The sequence below is a fragment of the Lagenorhynchus albirostris genome, chromosome 17, assembly GCF_949774975.1.
Source record: "Lagenorhynchus albirostris chromosome 17, mLagAlb1.1, whole genome shotgun sequence".
NCBI classification, from domain to species: domain Eukaryota; kingdom Metazoa; phylum Chordata; class Mammalia; order Artiodactyla; family Delphinidae; genus Lagenorhynchus; species Lagenorhynchus albirostris.
Window position 1 is genome coordinate 76,532,848 of NC_083111.1, and position 18,135 is coordinate 76,550,982.

Below are 18,135 nucleotides of genomic sequence, written 5' to 3' on the forward strand. Positions count from 1 at the left end.
CCTGATGCTTTCCTGTCAAACCCTGAATGACCCTCCTAGGTCCCTTAGCTTTCATTTAGAGAACTGTGGCCATTTATCTGGAAGTAACCATTTGCCCTGGAGTTCTATGCTCTCACACCTTTCCAAAGGTAACAGGTCGGGGCATTTTGTTGTCACGTAGGAGGTTGTCGCTGTTTGCCGTACTTTGAAAATTTCCTTTGTGTTTCTGTTGACTTTGGTTATAGTAAGAAAAATCGTTTTTAATTGTAGATGTTTAGGTACTTCAGGGGCACTTCACTGAGAATTTTGTCTTGGATATTCTTGAAAGTTTATATTTTTATAATTTTTTTTTTTTACATCTGATGTTTCTTTGCAGTGGCTTAATGTTTGAAATTATTTTGTGGCTTTTTTTGGTAAATATTGAAATGTAGCAGTAATGTCTTTTGAATATTCCCAAGCCCGTGAGTCCTTGAAAATATTTTTTATATATACAGTAACTTTATTTTTTTTTTTTTTTGCGGTACGCGGGTCTCTCACTGCTGAGGCCTCTCCCGCTGTGGAGCCCAGGCTCCGGACGCGCAGGCTCCGGACGCGCAGGCTCAGTGGCCATGGCTCACGGGCCCAGCCACTCCGCGGCACATGGGATCCTCCCAGTCCGGGGCACGAACCCGCGTCCCCCGCATCGGCAGGCGGACTCTCAACCACTGCGCCACCAGGGAAGCCCCTATACAGTAACTTTATAGGTAAATATGTAAGTGGTGCAAGTTTAAAGGATGTTGATGTTCTCTGTGTTTTTTCCCTGATATGTTGCCCAATTGTTGTTCACGTTTCTGAAGAATTCTAATAAAAGTGTAAATATATATTAAAAAAAAATAAAGGAAGCCCCAAGGGAGGCCAGTTGGGTGAGATATATGTCTAGCAGAAGTAATTGGAACCCAGCTGGCCCCCAGCCAATTTGGGAACACGGCACTAAACCCTGGGAACCTGGCAGCCTCCAGAGCCAACATGTTTCCCTCCCCAGTGTGTCTGCTGACAGGATCGCATTCATTACAAACATTAGATTCAAGAGGTCACCTCTTCATCCCTGTTCTCTGCCTTACAGGTTTTGTGACTGCAGTTGAGTTGCTTAAACATTTTAGGGCTTGGCATCTTAATATAAAAAGGTAGATAATTCCTGTCAAAAAATGTTGATTGAACAAGCCAAGAGCTGTAAAGCAATTAGCAATGTGCGTGACTCATGGTCAGCACCCAATAAGCGATATTCATAATAATGATTTATTTAACCTCATCTTCTACAGCCCTGAAATTGCACCCTAATTTCAAATCATATGAGTGGCTTTTCTAACACACTAGGCCAGGACATAAGTTTAGTATATTTATAATTACAATTTAGATTATTTTTGATATATTTTTCAATTTTCTTACATCTATTCATTTTAACAAATTCTCCTTTGATTTAAATTATTTTCACTAAGGTTCCTGAACTTTCTACATGTATGATCATATCAAATGCAAATGAAGATACATTTGTCCCTTCTTTTATATTTATATTACAAATTTTGTTTTCTTATCTCATGGTATTAGTTAGACCTTCCAAGACAATGTTGAATAAAGTGGTGATGGTGCACATTTTCTTGATTTTTCACAGTAATCAAAGGCTTTAACATTTCACTATTTAATCCTATTTACTGTTTAATTTTTTTTGTTTTTTACCACTTTTGACTTTATTTCATCACACTTAGATACACTTACCTTCTTACAAAATTTATAAGACTTTCAAACTGAAGGTATGCATTAATATTTATATATGTTTTCCTTTGTTATGTTGAATAATTCTTTTATTATACTGCTGGATATGATTTGATAATCCATTATTAATTTTTTACGTCTAAGTTCATAAATAAAATTGGTCTGTGGGCTTACTCTTACTTTTCTCATTCAACAAGTATTTATTGAGTACATATTAAATGTTAGATATTTTGCTTAATATTGGGAATTCAGAGGAAACAAAACATACATTTTTCTTTGCCATCATGGAGCTTACAGTTTAATACACAGGATTCAAATGTGATAAGTGCTAAAATTATAGTGCACTCTTGAGGATATTAGTGCTGGAAGTAGATAACCAAGTCTAGGCAACTAATCAAAGCTTCCACAAAAGTTTTACTGAACCTAAGACTTGAAGAACACTTTGGTGAGAATGAGATAAAAGAAGAATGGAGGGAAGAAGGTTGGGGCAGCTGAACACATTCCAGTTGATTTGTTTAAGGAAAGACAAGCACAAAAAGTGACAAGCCAAAGTGACCAGAGCTGGCCACTCTTAAAGGCACACAGCAGATCACAGTGGTGAAGAACGATGCTGCAAAACAGGCTGGAGGTTTAGGCACAGATGTGATTCTACTGAATAACTTGACTACGTTGTCAATTTTAACTTCATTCAAAAGTTTAACCTTGAATTAAGGCTTAGTTAATTCAAAAGACACTAAATATTTTGAGCAAAATAATTGAGTAGGCAGTCAAATATAAGGTCTGGCTCCCAGAATAGAGGTATGCTCTGAAGTACAGCTTTGTGATAGAATGGCTCTAGGTGATGATTTCTACCATCTGATGGGATGACTTTAGGGCACAGTGTAAGATTTAGTTGCCTTATCAGCATCTCAAAATATGTAAGTCTAAAACAAGGAATTCACCAACTTTGTCTCAAATATGCTTCTCCTCCCCAGTTCAGGTGTCAACCAGTGACATCATCATTTAACGGTTCACCCACACTACTTCAGCATCTCAGTTATCCAACCAGTGTCCAAGTTCTGGCTTTTCCTGGCAAATTCCCTTCATGCATAATTTCTTATCCCTTCGCTTGTTACTCTAGTTGATTCTATCATCACTTCTTCCCTACACTTTTTCAATAGTGAAATACCTCGTCTCCCAACTGCCAATCTTCATTCCCTCAAATCTAACCTCTGTATTTCAAAAATGCAGTTTTAATACAGTGTGTCATTGAAAAAACACAAAAATGGTTATTGATTTAAAATATTTAAATATCATATATGTAAGATAAAAAAATTTAACCAAGATTCTTCATTTGACATAAAATATCGGGGAAAATAATATCATGCAGGATTGTTGTAAAATTAGATAATCTTAATTCATCCTTAATCCTTAACCCTAGCATTTATGTAATCCTCAATAAAGGGTGGCTATTTTATTCCCAAGCCTTTCCATTTTCTTTCAAGTATTATTTTTCTCTGACAAAACTGGAATCATCCAAGGATTCCTGAACTAACAAAAAGGACTGCTGTGGTTCATTATTACTAAGGACCCAGTGTGTGGCTCCATGGCACGTGACTTCATTTATATGTTACCTTTACTGTGGCCCCTTCCCTGCCATCATAGTGCTGAGATTCCATATGGAGAAATAGCTCAATATGTACTTCCTAGATCTGTCTGAGCAATTTGTTTCCTGTAAGCTGTCTTCCTGTCTTTTTTAAGAATAAAGGACAAGGCAATCTTAACATGACACATTAAGTAGCTTAACACTCTCTACTGTGCTTATTTTGAAGTGTTTTGTTGTAATTGGCATACATACCTGCAACCTGAACAATCTAGCTGGGGCTGCTGGGAAGCTAACTGGCTACTAAATTAGTTCACCAGGTTTCTGCTAAGGTGTGCCAATAATGAGGTCATTATAGTTAAATGGCAAATGCCAGTGAGAATTAAATCTTTTCTAGCCATTGTTTTTTTTTTTTTTTTTTTTTTTTTGCTTGAATACTCCACTAAGAATACTAGAGAAAGTAAAGAAATTTAGGGGAAAAAAATCTCTGCCTTATTTTAAAAGCCACGATAATCTTCCCAGAATAGATATATATTGGAGCTAAGTGTCCATGTAACTATCATCTAAGACAAAAGCAAAATGTCCTTCCATTATTATTAGAGAATTTCGTGGATAGCCTCTGTAAGGAGATGTGATTATGGCTGTCTCACCCCATATAAAGGTATCGCAACACTAAGATTACTTCTCTGACCAGTGCTATATAAGATTATGTAATTCTTTTATGGCATTTATCACTTCAGCTGCCATTTAGTACCAAATTGATTAATTTACTCCTCTAGGCTGTGGTGGTGGAAGAATACAATCACACATCCCACAGCCTTTTGAGAAGTAGTGCTGATATGGTCCAACTGCAAAGAAAGATGCTGTTTTAAAACAAGGTGGTGGATATCTAGAAGGAGTATTACAACGAAACATTTAAGATCAACTAACTCTTCCCCCCATTATCAACCCAACCACAAGGGTTACAGAAAACACAATCCTACATGTATGTGGGAGGGGAGAGCTTATACAATCCTTTGTTTTCTCTTTTATGGATGTAACTTCATCCTGATTGATGTTCCTCAAAATTCAACCCTTGAGTCCTTTTATCTGTCAACTACACTAAAAGAAAGACAGTGATAATGATAGTTGCAACCTTATTTATCATCGTCATTATAAAAGTAAGATGATTATAAAAATGTATTGTTAAATAATTTATTCTTTCTATTATTACTATTTTGTAAAGCAGGACTGTTGTTTTACCCACCTTAGAATCACCAATGTCTAGAACAATAATTGGAAAAAAATAGATGTTGAAAATATTTGTTAACATTTAACTATAATTATTTCTCTCTTAAGATAAATAGTTACTGAAATAAACTGTCTGTGCTAGCAAACGCCTGGTTCCAACTTCTTTGCAATCATGCATCTTTAAAAATTCCCTTTTATTCTGACAGGGAGTAATGGCCATTTCTTTCTCACAGTCTCATTTATACTAAAAATGTATTAGAAAATTAATTTCATAAAAGAGAGAAAATGATTAAGCTCCAACAAATGTCCAGCACACCTGGGAAAATGTGAATTATTGAAAATGGAGTCTGCATTGAATCTTGAAAACCTGGAACAAACTGCTTGTTACTGTGGTCTGTTTCATTGAATTGCAGTGACTAAAAAGGAGAGTGGCTTAATGCAAAGGCTTTTCCATTGAGAGAAAATTCTCTCTCTCTCTCTCACACACACACTCACACTCACACACACTCAAACACACATGAGGTCTTGCCTGAAGCACAGAATTATCGCTTTCATTTACTGTGTTGGAATTGCAGTCTGTGAGGTCAATTGTGTGTACTCTAATTTGGGCAGCATTCTTTCATGGAAGTGAGGTTCTTAGACATAGTAGAACACACTGAATATTTAAGTTATATATTCAAGTTAAAAATGTTGAAGAGAGAGGTATTTGGAACAACTTTGAGAAGACCATGTACAACACTAGCTAAGCAAAAGGATAACAGTGTAACCTGTGCAAAGCTTATGAGGCTTCCCTGCCACACCTCATTCTCAAGAATGTGACGAATTCCCAGGGACATCAAACCCACTGATTGTGCTATCTTTCCACAGGCCTTCACACTGTCCTGGGCTCTCTCCTTATAAAACCAGTTAAGACCATCATCGTAACCTCTCCCTTGCAATCACTAACAACCACTCAGTCCTCTGTCCCTGGAAAAACAGAAATATTACATCGATCCTGTGTTGTACTTTTCCCCACATGCTCAACTTGGTTAAAGGAAAGAGATGCAACTGTGGTTTAATGGTATCTCATTTAATTTCAGTTCACAAGTTTCCCATGGGCCCTGAGCACTGTCCTATCACTTTATATTTACCCAGGCTATTTTCTGCTTAAGGTGATAACTTCCAAGTGTCCTTCCCTTCTACCCACTCAATTGATGACCATGATTTATTTGTACTTAATTTCTCTTCATAAACTAAAAATAAGAAATACTCCACCAAAGTTATGCATGTACCTCCTTCTTAAACCACATGTACCAGAAGATAAATTGGCTGAAATGTCTCCCACCTTACGCAAAATAAAACAAGTAAAACATAATGTTTCATTCATCTCAACCTTTGCTTCTTTACTCTCCTTTACAGTAAAACTCAGAAGAGTTTTCTGTTCAACCTGGCTCCCCTCTTTATATTTCATTCCCTTTAAACTCACTCAAGCCAGGTGCTGTAGCCATCACTCCAGGAAAATCATTTTTGTTGAACTAGACAACAAACACCACGGTGCTTCATCTATGGTCAGTTTTGGGTGCACATTTTACTAGAATCTCATTCTGTGTTTAGAAAATGGAACTTCCTTATATTGACCTGAGTTTTGCCTGTTGTTGCTTTAAGCCTTATATGTTGGCCTGAATCGTTCTTCTTTTCCATGGCAGCCCTTTGGAGGCTACAAAGCTAAGTCACAGAGCATGTTTGGGAAATCTGCTAATTAAAATTCTATGTCTAGTGGTCTTATTCTCCCATTAAACGAATGTTTTCATTCAGTTGAGCACTCCTCGTACATGTGGGCCATGGCTTCTGGAAAGGGGCCCTTGATTGCCTTAAGGCAAGACAAACAACACTTTCTTTAATAGATTATTGGCTCAGCAAGGAAGGTTAGCGCAGGGTTAAATAAAAGTTATCCAGAGTTAATCTGCTGCATGGGTCAGAGCTGAGCTCCTTCACAGCCTAAATGTATGCATTTTTAATAACCCTATGCTGTATTTTCTATATTTATGAAATGGGAATAGTTATAGGCATGTCTTTACATATTTATAGAGAAGAATAAATTAAATCTTATTAGTTAAGTGTTTAGAATAGTGCCTGACACATAGTAAGTGCTCATTAAAATGTAGCCATCGTTATTGTTATTAGGGGTTGATTTGTGAGCTACATGGTCAACTCAAAGTAAATATTAGAACTCTCGCTTCCAGTGCTATAACAAAAGCACACTTTCTTTTGCTGGCTCTGAACATAGTCTCTTTGCTGCTGGCATTTCATTGCTAGGAGAACCAGCATTAGGATGAAAATAATCCTAAAGAGAGAAAGAGACAAGACTCTTAATTATATTCAATGAGATGCTGAATTAGATGTCTTGACTCCCATACCACCTCTGTAGACATAGTGGCATGATCTAGCAAACCACCATGATTACAGTGATTGACACACTTATACTATTATAATGCCATTAAGGACAAATAGTAAACAAATTGCTTGGCTAAGACTTTGAGATTTTGATCCCACCTCTTCTTACAATGCATTCATTGTTAATTTCATTATACAATATCTGGTCCCATAATTGTAGTTACAAAGAGCAGAGAAAGCCTTTCATGCCAGTACAAGCAAAGATCCTAAGAGAGTCATTCTATGTCCAGAGATGTAGAACATGTTCTCAAGAAGATGAAAGGCATAAAGTTGAGAAGGTTGGGCATAATGTAGTTTGACACAAGGGGCAAGGGCCCACCCTTCTCCAGAAGTGAGCCATTATGTAAGTTTTAGATGACCATTGTAGGTGATTTCCTATTGTGTTATTCTACTAAATTTGTGGGAGATGTGTGTTGTGCCTGTATTTCTAGAGGTATTTGGCATATTTGTTGATACCTTTTGAAATTGGTGTTTTTTGCTTTTCTTTTCTTCTTAGGTCAGGCATATTTATGCAGCACATCTTTATAAACAATACCTTAATAAACCCCAGCTGAGATTTTACAAACTGTGGTAATATTTAAAAAAAAAACAGATAATAAATATAAAGTATATACTTACATCCCCAAAGAGATGTGTGGCCCACTCACAGTTCCATAGACGTTTCTCCTTTTTGACATGGAATTTCCTTGTCTGCTGAAGATATGTATCAGAAAATAACTATGTCTAAATTGTTAACAGTGGATACTGTAATGTGAACTGCTCCTATGATGATACAAGCAAATGGAAATGTTTTTCATGCTAATATAATCATTTTCATCACAGATACTCTTTATTGATCTATACCAGGTTTACTGTAAGAGGCACTGCACCCTTGATGTCTCATTTAACTCTTGCCTTAGCAGTATGGTATACTTATGATTTATCTCATCTACTCTTAATAGAAGAGAAAGCTGAGATTCAGAGAGGGTTAAATAATTTGTGCAAAGTCATAAAGTGCAAAGTAAGTGTGATAGATTAAATTTTTGGCCCTCTTCTTTTTAAGAGTTGAGGTATATGTTTTCTTCCCTTGAATCTGAGTGGGCTCTGTGTATGTTTTGAATAATGAAATACAGAGGAAGTGATGCTGCTGGTGTCAGTGCCGAGGTATTTTGGAGACTGGTGGCTTTCATTTCCTGCCTCTTGGAATACTCACTCTTGGATAACTTGCTGTTGGGGACAACAGCACTAGATTAAGTCTACCTATCCTGAGGCCACCCTGTTGTGAGAAAGTCAAGCCATGAGAAGAAGTCCTGGAGGATAAAAGAGCAGGAGGAAAGAGAGCTTGGACAGGATCATCAAGGTACTAGATGTGAGACTAGAAGCCACATTGGAAGAGGATCCTCTACCTCAGATGCCCCATGTGATCCCATATCCTAACTGATCCTTTGTGAATCAGGTAATCAGCTTGGCTGATCTCTTTTTGAATACCTGAACTACAACATCATGAGGAAAATTAAAGTTTCTTTTAAGCCACTAAGTTTTGAGATTTTTTTTTTAATGGTGTAGCATTAGACACTGGGAACATGATTTGGTCTCTGGAATCAGAATGCTACCTTAAACAGGTGGTATTGGCTTTGGGTCTGGTTAGTACACTGAATCTGAGCTGGGCTTCACTCTTGGTGAAGGCTTGAAGGGCAGCAAGAAAAGTATCACTGGATGGAGGAGAAAAGATGAACTGTGTTTCGTGGTGGTGGAAGGTTCAGCAAAATTGTCACCTGTGGTCATGTATGTGTGTGTGTGTGTGTGTGCACGTGTGCCTGAGCGTGTGTGTATAATATATACATACTTGTACATATATATGTATGCGTATATTTATTAAGGAACTGGTGGATCTGAGTAAAGAGATTTTTTTTAGGCAGAATGTTGAAAGTGCAAACTGGTTCCTTTTAGATGTGTATGAAAAGGTGTGGGTAGAGCTAGACCAGTTAAAGATGAACCTATTTGAATTTTTAACATAATTTATAGGGAATATAAATGACTCATGATTTATCTGGTTTGAAACATAAAACTGTTTCTCATCAGCCACATTTCTAACTAGCAAATGGTGTCAAAGTAAAACATAGCCCAAGGGACAAGATCAAATTCAGAGTAGTGCCACTCATTTGACATGTGGTCTCATGGTAAAATTCAAATCAAGGATATATTGTAGAATCAGCTGATGAGACCTCAAAGATTTAAGGAGGTACTTCAAAGACCCTCTTAATTAAACAAATGGATCTCTAAGTGTCATATAGACCTACTTATATGACCTGTAGACCCATTCATTCAAACAATAGGGCCCCTATGAATCTTGAGTTTTGACTCACTGTAGCTTTACAGGTTTTTCAAAGTTTCAAAATATAAATATGGGTGTGGCTAATAAAGTGGAATATGATTTGGTATACTGGAGTCCCATAAAGCTTTTAAGGAAATTATACCAGCTTGGATTGAAAGAGAGAGAGAAATGGGGAAAAAATTAATTAAAATAACCCTTTAGATCCCTAATTATGGGCAATAATCTGGCAGAGAAAACTACTTAGCTACAAATACTAATTTTTATAGGGAAAAAGTTGTCTCAGAGGGAGCAGCCCAGAACTGAAAAAGGTACAGGCATCAGTTTCAGGGAATCATTTCCTAATTAAAAAGCTAGAAACGTGTGCCCACCTGGATTCAGAATTACTATAGATCATTGACAATTGCATGGCTTCTATTTCCTCTTATTTGAAGAGAACTATCTATTATAGTTTCCGTATTCCTGGCTCACCACTGAATATTTTGTGTATCTTGAGAGGATGGGGAGTTGCAGATCATAGGTCTCTTTAATGCACAAGTTTTAAGCTTAAGAGGAACCAGAGTCCAGGTGCTCCCTCCACATCTGGATCTAATTTAGATAATGAGATCTTGGACCTCCAGCTTGAGCCTGAAGTAGTAATGGGATGAGACCTTTGAGTGTCTTGGGAGGTTGTGAGTGTGTTTTGTTCGGGAAAGAAGTGCAACCATTCTGTGGCCAGAGGGTCGACAGGCAAATTAAGGGTAGTCACTGTGTCAGTTTGCTGGGGCTGCCACCACAAAGTACCACAAACTGGGTGGCTTAAAAAATAGATTTGTATTGTCTCACAGAGCTGGAAGCTAGAAGCCCCAGATCAAGGTGTTGGCAGGATTTATTCCTTCTGTGCACTCTGAGAAAGAATCTGTTCTCCAAGCTTCTGGTGATTTGCTGGCAATCTTTGGCATTCCTCGGCTTGGAGACACATCCCCCCCAATCTCTACCTTCATGTTTATGTAACATATTGAATGATATTGGCACCATACATACCATATAACAGAAAATAAAAACTTAACAGCCAGAGGCTTAGAGAGCTAAATTGGAGAAAGTAAAATGATCACAAGCAAAGTACAGGAAAAAGATTCTGAGGCCGCTTATGATGGAAGGGATATATCTTAAGACACTCCAGGTATGGTGTTGAGGTGTTTCGAAAATTGTCTTGAGATCATGGAAGCTTGTTAAATTAACATATAATTAAGACACTGCTGTAGAGTGGGGGAAGAGAGTGATAGTCTTTTAATTTTTGGTTTAGGCTGGAAGATTTATAAAATTACTATGCCGTAGGACCTAAGACAAGAACCAAAGTCTCTTTGATAATCTCCAACAACAATTTCATTAAATCAACATTCAGGTATAGTTTTTAGGGTCAGATTAATTACACTAGAAGAGGCAAGATACGTATTTAACATTAGGGACATTCTGCCCCTGTATTCTAACCACAGGCATATAATGGCATAACTATTTCATCATAGATGTCAATTTAACGTATCTCTGCCTCTGCCTCGATCTCTACTGCTGACCTTCTTCATCCCTCTAATTCTTTCCCTTTCATTTTTTTCTTTGGCATCAAATTGTTTTGGGTTAACAAATAATAAAATCTAAGTAAATGTAATAATACTTTATGTTCACATGTGTGAAAAATTAACAGGATTAGAGTATGGAGATCTATGTCTGAGTTATCTCCAACCTTTACTATGTGCACAGCTGTGACTGGTCTCTTAGCACCTGTTGACTTCAGATACTCATCTATAAAAGGGGGTAATATCTGCCAGGCTTAACTCACAAAATGCTGCACAGAATAAATAAGAATTGGTAACAAAAACTTTCTTGTGATTTGTAGGACAAATATATTTATTTTTGCATTTTATATGTTTTCATCTTGCAATGCAAAAGAATAAATGTATTACAAAGTAAATTAACAGTATAAGCAATATTCTGTGTGAATTTTATTATTACTTTTAAAGTACAAGTTATTAGCCCATGAGAATAATTAATTTTAAATAAAACTTATTATTTATTTATTTTTATGTTGATTTTAATTTAAAAAAATTTTTTTGAATTTTAGAATTTTATTTTTTTGTTCAGCAGGTTCTTATTAGTTATCCATTTTATACATATTAGTGTATATATGTCAATCCCAATCTCCTTTGAACTTCTTATTGATAAATTATAGTAGCTCTCTGTGTACTTGGTAATACTTTATCTTCGAATGAGTTTTCTTCTTGAATAAAATAAAACCATATTCATGCATCCTATAATTTCTCTATATTAATAATTCTATCTGGCATCTTTTCAGTTTCCTGAGCTAAGTGAAATAATGCATGGAAAGCACTCAAAGCAGTGCTCTATGAACGCTGGATGTTATCATTAGACACTAATATTTTTTACGGGACAAAAAATAATATTTTGGCAGTATTTAACAGTTATATGACTGTGCTAATATAGCAAGAGTAGTAGCGAATTGATATAATGAAACCTTTAATAATTAAAAAATTGATCTTACACACCTATGATAAGTAGAATAATGACCATCTTCTTCACCAAAGATGTCCATGTCCTAATCACTGGGACCTAAGGTGAGGAATATTATTCCTTACATGGCAAAAAGGACTTAGAAGATGTGCTAGCAATAAGGATGTTGAGTTGGGAATATTATTCCAGATTGTCAGAATGGGCCTGATGTTATCACAAAGGTCCTTATAAGAAGGAGGAAAGAGGGTTGAAATGAGAGAAGATGTGTTGATGGAAGCAGAGGTCCAAGATGTGAAGAAGTATGTTGCTGGTTTGAAGATGTTTGAAGATGGAAGGGGCCCTGAGCCTTCCAAGGAATGCAGACAGCCTCTAGAAGCTGAAAAAGGTCAAAGACCAGATTTTCCCCGCCCTCCGAGCCTCCCAAAAGAATGCAGCTCTGCCCACACCTTGATTTTAGCCGAGTGTGACCCGTTTTGGACATCTGACCTCTGGAAATCTAGGATAATCAATTTGTGTTGCTCTAAGCCACTTAGTTTGTTGTTGTTTCTTACAGCAGCAGGAGGAAACTAATGCAGGACCTTTACCAATTACTGAATTCCTACCATGTGCCAGACACCGTTAATACAATTAATTTCTGTTCTTATGAAGATTATTTGGCTTATAAAGCTCTTTATTTACTTTTGGTGATATTTCAGAGAGAAATCATATTTTGAGGTATATTTTGGATGAATTCTCTCTGAATATTCTGAACACTTTGACCATTTAAAATGTATCTTACATAAATTATGTATTATAGATCAGCAGTGAAATGTAATCACTAACATTTAATTTGTACGCATGATTTCAGTTTAATCAATTGAAAAATGCCATAATATAACTCTTGGATTTATTGCTAATATTATAAGGCTAGAGTAAAACTGAGCAATAAATTTCCTAAAAGAAGGCATTCTCGACAAGGCACTAAATTTTGATAAACATGTTACAAATTAGAATGTAGTTATATGTTAAATAACTAATTTTACAACCAAAATGAGTTACTAATGCCTACATTTTTCATTAAACTGGTGGTCAAGTATGTCTGTACATTGATTCTAAAACAGAAAATTGATGTCTTCATGTTTAATAAAACACTTGATCGTTTTTGTCTCAGGCACTGGCTGTAAAGAAATACTAATGATTTAGAAAAACCTGCTGAAAGCTTCTCAGATTCAGGATGAACTAGATTTGTCATTAATAACTGAAATTTGTACAGTGGTTTATAATGAACTTTAACATGCATTATGTAAGTTGACCCTCTATGATCTTTTCTACAAAAGAGGAAATTTAGCTTTAGGTAATCGTAAGATTTTCCTCAAGCCATAGAGCTTGTCGATGGCAAGGCCATGATTTGAAGAGAGTTATTTTCATTAGAGAGTAACCCAACCATCCATCCTTAAAATTGCAACATTTCTCTAACTGCAGTCATTCACGTCACCTTCAGAATTTTTTACTTTGCCTGCATGCCACTTAATTATGATTTTTAAAAATAAATCCATTAATTCTGTTTTTGAATTGGCTTGACTGGCTACAGTGTTCCTAGGGCTTCATTAGCACCTCCATCATAACATCATCTAGCTTTTTTCTATAGTATTTAATTGTCAATCTCCCTACAGATCTGAAGTACCTGCAGACAAGAACCTTGCCTACCTTACTCAACCCTGTTATTTCTATCACCTGTCACGTAGTCTCTGCTTACTATATATATTGACTTTTTTAGGGAAGTTTCAGATTCACAACAGAATTGCTAGGAAGTTATGGAAACTCTGTATGCCCCCTGCTCCCACATATGCACAACCTACCTCAATATCAGCATCCCCCTCCAAAGCGTTACGTTCATTATAATTGATGAGCCTAAGTCAATACATCAGACTTACCCAAAGTGTGCAGTTTACATTAGAATTCACTCTTGATGTTGTACTTTTTATGGTTTTGGATAAATACATAATGACATGTATTGACCATTATAATATCATACAGAGTAGTTACACTGCCCTAAAAATTCTCTGGCTCTACCTACTTATACCCTCCCCCCATCCATGGCGCCACTAATCTTTTTATTTTCTCCGTAATTTTGCCATTTTCAGAATGTCATATAGTTGGACTCATACAATATGTAAATTTTTTAGATCAGCTTCTTTGACTTAGTAATATGCATTTAAGTTTCTTCCATATCTTTTCATGGCTTGAAGTTAATAATGTTGAGTTAAATATTTTTTAAAAGAAATATGTGGGTGTATATGGTGGGTTGATATCTATAATAAATAATTTTAAATATAGATACAAAACAGTATTAATGTTATATACTTTGCTTGAAGACTTGCTCTGTTGTTGTTTGTCTGTTTGCAGGGGGTTTCTTTCTTTTCGAACAGGAAAATTATAGTGTTTAAGAGAGATTAGCACTAAACTGAGACCTTAATTAAAACCGTGTGAATTATACTGTTTAATGGCAAGTTTCTTAACTCCTAAATTTATTTTGTGAACTACAAAAGGCCATTTGTAGTAATGGTTTTTATCCCACATTTTGGGAAATACTGTAATTCACAATACAGCCTCTCATCGTCTGTTGCTTACTTATTCCGGGATTAATATGTGGCGTAAACTTGAGGAAAACAAAAGGGAATTGTCTATTATAGCCCATTCATACATTTTTTTCATTCATTCAGTGAATATTTTTTTCAGAATATTCAAGGGGATGTTACAGATTCTCTGTTACAGAGGTTGGCAAATTATGGTCCATGGGCCAAATCAGGCCTGCCATCTATTTTTGTAAATAAAGTTTTATAGGGACTTAGTCATCCCCATCCATTTACATACTGTCTATGATTACTTTCAATTCGCTACAATGGCAAATTGAGTAGTTGCAACAGATACCATATGGCCTACAGTCCTAAAATATTATTCCCTGGTCCTTTACACAAAATGTTTGCTGACCGCTGCTATAAAAGATGCCAAAAATAATGGCATTCTTCCATGTTCTAGAAAGGCATGCGAATAATTGTATATACATGTAAACAGACATTCAGAAGTGAAATTGTAGAGGCGTATGACAAAGATGACGGAAAGATTAATGTCAATTTAAGACATAGGGAAATGTTTGATGAAAGAAGTTGTGTTTAGCTGGATCTTGAAATGTGTGAAGAGTTGCAGTATGTGTGGAAGGGAGGGGATGTGAACCCTAATTGGAAGACAGGCTCTCTCCAGAGTGATTTTTATCAGCAAGTGACCAAGAAACAACAGTGGGTTAGTAGATAACAATTTACATTTTGTATGTAATGAGAAACTGGAGAGAAACAAATTCTGATTTTTTTTTTTTGGGCTGCAATTCAATGATGTCAGTAGCCTTGTGGTTATCCTGACTTAGGAAAATTTCGTGTTTTGCCTCAGGCATAGCAAGCCAGGAATAAGAGAGGAAGGAATGACACCAGGAAATACACTGAAAAGGAAATCCAAGTTTCAGTCTAATTTGGAGTCCTCTTTTTCTTCTAAGAAACAAGAAAGCAATATTGATAATAGTGGTTAATAGATAAAGTCCCCTGACCTGCCATATTCATATTCCTATTCCTGGGCTTTCAGATACATTTCATGGGAGAACAGAATGTCAAATGGATAAACAAAGAAGAGGAAGAAAAGCTCTGATATTACCAAAACACAAATTTCTGGGTGGTGGTCTGCAAAGTGGAAGATCTGCATTTCTTCCTCAGTAAACTTTGTGTGTGGTGTTCTCCTTAAATAATCATTTCTCAGCTTTATATTAAGTTGGTTAGAACTTGTCAAGAACATACTTAAGTATGATCTGTTGCCTTAATAACGTGATGATGATAATTGAGAAAAAACACAAGAGACAGAAAGAGTTCTTGCTCAATTGAATGGAGCCCAGAGGCTTATATAACCTTAATGCACTTTGAGGAGAAATTTGACTGTGATTAAGACCGGCTTCAGAGATGGATTTTGGCATATTTTGGCTGAGGGTTAAAAATGCTTTATCTTGTTCAGTTTCATTCCCAACTTGTCAAATCTAGGCTGGGTGGAAACTTCTTTACTTAGAGCATACTATTTTCAGTCCATTCCTGTACTTTTTCAAAATTAATTTTGTTTTAAAATTAATTGAGACAACCACGCCTTCAGACTGCCTCTGCATTGGAAGTCAAGATTTCTAGAAAAGCATTCTCCACAGTTCTGTTCTTCTTATTTGTTTTCCATGAATCTAATAACAAATGCTTATTGAGCATCACCCATGAGCTGGACGTTGTTCCCTGTACTGAATACCCAGAGATCGATAATACAGAATTTCTGTCCGTAAGGAACTGTCTTCTAGTAAATGTGTGGATGTGGAGAAAGGGGAGAAATAAGAGCAAATAAAATTATTCTCTTCTGGGTTACTGATGTCTTACTTTTAATTAAGTATAGTTTAAATATTCGATCATCATCTAATTTGTGATACTAATAAGTGCCTCTTGTTACCTACTAGTTCTTTTTTGAACCTCTCTCTTTCCATGTCTGTTTGTCTCTCTAGAGGGAAGGATTACTCCCTCTTCTTCTGGATGTCCTCCTGCCTCTCTGGGCACTGTTTCTCAGAACCTTCCAAGGTTCTGCTCTTTTGCCTCTAATACTGGTAATTCTAAATTCTATTTATGTCTCTCTCTTATTAAATTCAGAGAACTTTTTCATTCGTGTATGTCAGTCTACATTAGAATTATAATTGATCTCAAAGCTCTGTCTCTAGTCAAAATCCTAGCCTCATGTCTACCATGTTTATTAATGTCTCTACTTGGACATTCCTAGGACACTTAAAACTCAGCAAAGTGAACTCATAAATGTCCCTCCTTCTCTTAACTTAACATTCTTAATAAATTGCATTTCGAACTTCCCTTTCCCCCCTCAGTTCCTTACATTCAATCAATAAATCTTAGTGATTCTACCTCCTGAATAGCCTGCAGCTCTGTCTACTCTGTCCATCCCCCTGCCCCTCCCCCATGGCCACCACGTTGTACTATCACAGTGCCCTCAAATTGTCCTCCCTTCTTCCTGCCTGGCCTCCTCTAATTCATTTCTCTACCACAGCCAGAGATATTTTTAAGGACAAAATGGGTCATGTCCCATCTTTGATTAGCATACTTAAATGACTTCCAGTTGTCTCAGGAAAAAAATCTAATCTACATAATTGGACCAGAAGATCTGGCCTCTTTGTACATCTCCTAGTGCCCAATTCCTTCGTACCTCAGCAAGGCTGGCAGGTACTCAGTGCCTTTAGCAGGACCATTCATCCTCTTGCCTCCTGTTGACTTACTCTTTTACCAAAGGTGGAAAGTTGACAATTGCAGGGTGGAGGCTTATCTGGCCCACATTTGCTCTGCTAAGCTGCTGCTTCCTTAGCTATAACTCATTCTGAGAGAGTAACTCAGGATCCTCTTGTTGACATCCACTTCTTGATGTCTTCATTGCCCATCAAAGCAGGGAGGACCATCTATTTAGGTTTCCCGGGGACAGTCCTGTTTACTCCTATTTTTCTGGCATAACAAAGCATCTCCTGTTCTCTTAAAAGTGTCTCCATTTTAATAATAAATTTTATGATCATCTTAGTCACAAACTGTAACATTTATTGTGATTGTATTTTTCATTCAGGATTGTGTTTCTTGTTAAAACTTAAGCTTCAGGATAGGAGGGATGCTCACTTTTTCTCTTTTGTCCTCCAAAACTAGAAGGGTGCAGATATATAGTAGTTATTCATTTATTTATACATAGGACAAGGCCACTCCACTGTATCACCTCCAAGGAAGATGATTCCCATCACAACTATGGGAATGGTACCTCTTATGGTGTAGTTCTTAGCCTGCACAGCTAGGTGCAATTAGCCAGTCTTAAAATCACCGTGAAGAACATTCCTGATCTACCCTACCCAGTCAGGTGCTTGGCTGGCCACAGTGTTCCTAGGGCTCCTATGAACACCCCTATGGGACCATCATCCAGCTTCATTTCTGTTGTATTTAATTATGTCTCCCTTCAGATCTTAAGTACCTGCAGGCAAGAACCTTGACTACCTTGCTTGCTCTGTTGTTCTGACTGTTGCCTACCACACAGTGTGTGCTTAATAAACATATATTTTTATTAAGAAATTTTTTTAATTTAAAAATTAAAAAAAATTTTCTAAATAAATTTTAGGTTCACAACATAATTGAGGGGAAGGTACACAGATTTTCCATACAACTCCTGCACCCATACATGCATAGTCTCTCCTATTATCTATATCCCCCAACAAAGTGGCACATTTTGTCATAACTGATGAACATTAACACGTCACAATCACCCC